Raw genomic sequence first — 5,568 nt, 5'->3', positions numbered from 1 at the left:
GGGCGGAACGAAACGATTAACCCCGCCCGCCCGCGGTGTCTTTTCAGGCTTTAACCAGACATCAACTTTTATAACGGCACCAGCGGACGTTCACCCTTTATGAAATCCTGTTGCGGGCGTCACAGAAGGCAAGAGAGGTTAAACCTTCTCAAAAATGCATTCAAATAGAACGTAACAACAAAGCTATTGTAGTTCACCTTTAATCAATTTACCACGAATGTGCATTTAGATGCATTTAACTCTTTAGGCCAGTCTTAGGTTTAAGTTCAGTTCTAAGTTTCAGGTTTAATTCTCAGTTTTAATTTACATCTATGCATTTGGTAGATACTTTTATCCAAAGGAACTGCAATGTGTTTTATCAGTTGATGCATTCCCTGGAAATCAAACCCAAGTCTTTTAAATTACTAGTACCATTACTTTTTGACCTACTTGAGTAGTTGTTACTAAATACGAATGTTATACCAGCTGTCAGGGTGCAAAACTTTGGTTAAGACAACAGGTCAAGATAAACTTTGAAACGTAGAATATCGATGAAATATAAATAAATGCATGCATTAATGAAAAGTGAACAAGTTGCCATAGAGTGAAGGCTTATCCACCTTTTTCTACCCGTTGGAGTGGGTGTGGCCATTTGTAAATTTTGTGGGTTTGGCTTCCCGTCTCATCACTGCCCAGCTATTTTTAGCTGTACAAAACAGCTGGTTTGCTAGTAGTTTTTTTTTTTATTTCACATATACAAATACATCTTAAAGGTGCTAATGTAACATTTTCATCCAGTCAAATGTTATGTTGGTTGTATTTTTTTGTGATGTTTGTGTAAAGTAAAAAAAAAAAAAGTGTATCGGGACCAGTATGTTTACATCTAGCGAAATGGTCTATAGGATGGAAATGACTGCATTTTCATATGTGAGTAACGGGGCTCACCATTCATATATACATTTTTTAAATGTTAAACTTGTCATTAATTATCAGGAATATTTTAAGATATTAGAGAGCAATTATTTGTGTCACTGAAAATTATTAAAACCTTTGTTGTTTCCATCAGTATTAAATTGCATATTAGCTTCATTGAAAAATAAAATAAATAAATAAAAAAGCATCACTTTCAAAGCCATATGAAACAGCAGGTTTAAAGAATCAACATCATCGGTCAAAAAGTTGGCCTATGTGAACTCTGTGATATATTTAAGTGACTAGTGAAGACTAAGCGAGACAATACTGGTGAGAGAAATTCCATTAGGTCTACAATAACATAATACTAATTATTTTTTGTTAGTGGCAATTTTGTGAGCAACTACTCTGTCGAAAAAATCAAGAGGAGAAGCAGTAGCACCCTCCCATGACAAAATTACATCTACACAGTGTGTCACACAACACATATTTCAAAGCTTGCTACAAAAATAAAAATCAAGTCTTGCTAACTATCTCACTATTAAATCTTCATTATCAACAACATAAAAAAAAACTTCATTACTTCATTATGTGTTTGTAAGCTTGGTCCACTGATTAGCAGTGTTGTAAATTTTAACAGTAGTTTTGTTGCTGAGTTCATTGAACTAGTGTCATAATACTTACCCCGGCAGATCTGCCTTCCTGTTTGTCAATTAGGACTGTTGTGTTTCCGGCTTCTAAGTACTAGATTGAAAGATTACATTTCCATACAATTCCAGTAATTTTGAGGTGTCATTCAGTCTTACAATACAGCTGTTTCAAGGACATGCTATAGTAGTATTTACAGTAATTGGGTCTTTGAATAGCCCACGCAGTGTCATCATCCATGATTTGTAGAGGCATTTCAAAAAGAAAGTTTCATAACATATCAATCCAAAGGATTAGAAAGCATCAGATCACATTTGAAGCTATTTATGCAGACTTTTTTTCCCCCCCACAACTGTAAGTTTCTTTTTGTTTCAGCTGAAAAGTTCAGCAGCAGTCTTGATGATTTGGTACATCAGCCCCATAACAGTGTTTCATTGTAAATGCTTGTGGGCGCAGTTGTCTCTGCTTTGTGTTTCACTGTTCTCTGTGTTGCAACAGTTTTTCTTTTTTAGGGGGGTCTCAGTCCTGTTCAGTGAACTATGCAGTCTCCTGGGTAACAGAAACCAAGAAAGACTGGGGCAAACGCAATGACTAAACAGGAAGTGGTCATACATACAGATCTCTGGTGGATGAAACAGTGAAACGCTTATCTCCCCGCTCACAATAGAACCTTTTTTCAACCGCACTGATCACAGCACTAAACGCTTTTGTAAACGCTAACTTCCTTTGTAAAATATGGGTGACAATATGTAGCACTAAAACTAGTCTGTAAAAGTTTGTATAAGTATTTTGCAAGCCCACGTGTCAATTTTAAACTATTGAAAACAACAAGACAACCTAAATGGTGGTGCTGTTATGTGGTTTTAGCTTGTTTTATGTGATTACCTACTGGTTCAAAGTAGCTCAGTTATGACATTCAGGTCCCTCATTCAATGTACATCTAAGTAATTGTCAGGTATAAATGTATATAAGTAATAGCACACTGCAAAATTTGAGGACTCGTGGTGTGTGATGAGATTAGGGAGGGTTGGGGACATGGGGAAATTGTATTAGCAAAAAAGTACATAACAGTGTGTGTTTGGAGATACATTTAGGTATCATTTGGAAAAGTTTTAGATGCCATTTAAGAAAGCAGTGAACCAGTTCCTGGAAACAGAGGGTCCTATGCTATTAAGGTGTTTGAAGTCAAACAAAAGCTTGAACATAGCATGTATGTTTGCAAATTTAAGTAGGCCTAGGTTAGGTTCTGTCAGGACAGTATCTGTGTCACCCCTCCCACAGAAACACAAGCTATACCAGCCACAAACAGCCTATTTGTCTTTTCTCTCACAGTAGCAGCCATATACCAGCTTCCACCACTACAACAGTAGCACTAACCACACCAACCTCTTTGGAGAAATCCCACCTAAGCAACAGCAAGCCACAACCCCAGTTCCAGAAAAGTTGGGACGTTTTGTAAAATGCAATAGAATCAAGAATCTGTGGTTTGTTAACTGACTTTAACCTTCATTTAATTGACAAAGGTACAGTTAAAAGATTTCCAATGTAATATAAACCACTTTTATCTTTTAAAAGAGTCCACAGTGTGCATTGGTAATAGGTCAGGGTATCATAATTGGCTTTATACAAAGCATCCTGTCTTTGGCAGTAAAGCTGGATCGTGCCTCACCACTTTGTGTCAAATCTCATGAGAGAATTGTCAGACAAATCAAAAATCACATTTCTCAGTGCAAAATTGCAAAGAATTTTGGTCTTTCAGCAATTACTGTACATCATTTGTATGGAAAAGGTTCACGGAACTCAGGGCAAGGCAGGAAACCTCAGCTGAAATGTGTGATCTTTGAGCCCTCAGATGGCACTGCATGCAACTTGAATCTCTGTTTCACACAGAGAAATCTATACATCAATTCTAGGCAAAGACACCAGCAAGTTCTCTGGGCCTGAGCTCATCTTAGATTGTCTAAAAGACAGTGAAAATGTTAATTATGTTACCAAAATAAGAGGGGATCATACAAAATACATGTTATTTTTTATTTAGTACTGACCTGAATAAGATATTTCACATAAAAGACATTTACATATAGTCCACAAGAGAAAATAATAGCTGAATATATAAAAATGACCCTATTCAAAAGTTTACATACACTTGATTTTTAATACTGTGTTGTTACCTGAATGATCCACAGCTGTGTTTATTTTTATTTGTTGAGTGATAGTTCATGAGTCCTTTGTTTGTCCTGAACAGTTAAACTGCTTGCAGTTCTTCAAAAAAAATCCTTCAGGTCCCACAAATTCTTTGGTTTTTCAGCATTTTTGTGAATTTGAACCCTTTCCAACAATTATTGTATGATTTTGAGATCCATCTTTTCACACTGAGGACAATTGAGGGAGTCATATGCAACTATTACATAAGGTTCAAAGGCTCACTGATGCTTTAGAAGGAAACACAATGAATTAAGAGCCAGAGGTGTAAACTTTTGAACAGAATTAAGATACATTTTTCTTATTTTGGTCAATTTTATTATTTTGCCTAAATATCATATGTTTGTCATTTAATACTGTCCCTCAGAAGCTACAAAAGATACTTACATGTTTCCTAGAAGACCTAATTAATGCTCTTAATGCATCGTGTTTCCGTCTGTAATAGTGGCATATGAGTATGGCCAGCAGATATGTCTCCTGTTGAAAATGCAGTGTTTGGGATTAATTAGTTACATGTAATGGAATTATGTAATTTAATTACAAAATAAATGTAATTGTAATCAGTTACAGTAACTGAGAAAAAATGTGTAATGAAATTACAGTTACTTTTGAAAATGTTAATGATTACAAAGGGGGTTACATCTGAATTTTTTCACACACACACTCACATACAGATTTAATTGACTTCTTTCCAAAATTGCACTGACTGCTCTAAAATGAGGCACCAATGTTTCAGGAGCTTAGGACACAGAATAGGACACATGCTTATTCGGTTCCTATTTGGGTTTATGTTCAGTGTTTCGTGTCTAATTATTAACTTTTGTGGCAAGCAACTGTGTTATAAGTGGGAAAACGTATATCCAGCCAGTTGTTATCGCAAAATAAAGATGCATATCCCTTGCTTATTATAATCTTAATTCAAGTGGTAAATAATTTTGAAAGTCTGACAGTAATCAGTGTTGAGTGCTACTGTAAGGTTTATTCTGCCTGGTTTAAATGTTTTAAAATGATTAACAGTTGAAAATATTAGAAATTTAGAAAAGTAATCAAAAGTAATGTTACATTACTTTAATAAAGTAATTGAAAAGTCACACTACTACTACATTTTAAATAGAGTATCTTGTAATCTGTAACAAAGTAACCTTCCCAACACTGTGAAAATGTATGGCCCATCATGAAAAGGAGAATCAGACAACATTGACTAAGAACTGTTGGGCAGCTGTTGTATTTGCATCCTCAATTCCCAAATGATTAAAATGTGTAATTAAAAGGAAAGGTGATTTGACTCAGTGTTAAACATGCAAAGTGTTATAGCTATTAAAATTTGTTTATATACACAAAACAAAATTAAGTTAGCCAGTGAAAACACAAGTTAAATAAAGGTTAAAGAGAATGAACAAATAGCATATTCTTAATTTTATGGCATGTCACAAAACGTCCCAACTTTTCTGGAACTGGGGTTGTAGATGCACATAGGACTTTAGAGTCTCATAATCAAGAAGAGGCCAAAATTACACAGTAATAGAGTCACGTACTGTATAATGCGTATGATGACCACAGGTGGCGCTGCTGACATGGTCATCAATGCAGGCTGTAGTTTAGCACCACTAGATGGAAGCAGTTACTTGTAGAATATGTAGTCTTTGGGTTTTTAAAACATTGGAAAATATTAGGAAGAAAGAAAGAATTCGGAACCTGAATGAAAACATCTCATGATGTCAAACTCACAAAATGTGACAGACCCTCTTTTCGTAGGTGCAAAACATCCAGTGCGTTTTCATGTGCGTTCATTTGCTTTAGGAAATGACGCAGTTGCTAATATGAGTG

The sequence above is a fragment of the Labeo rohita genome, chromosome 7 (genome assembly GCF_022985175.1).
Source record: "Labeo rohita strain BAU-BD-2019 chromosome 7, IGBB_LRoh.1.0, whole genome shotgun sequence".
Taxonomy (NCBI): Eukaryota; Metazoa; Chordata; class Actinopteri; order Cypriniformes; family Cyprinidae; genus Labeo; species Labeo rohita.
This window is presented reverse-complemented; position numbering follows the sequence as displayed.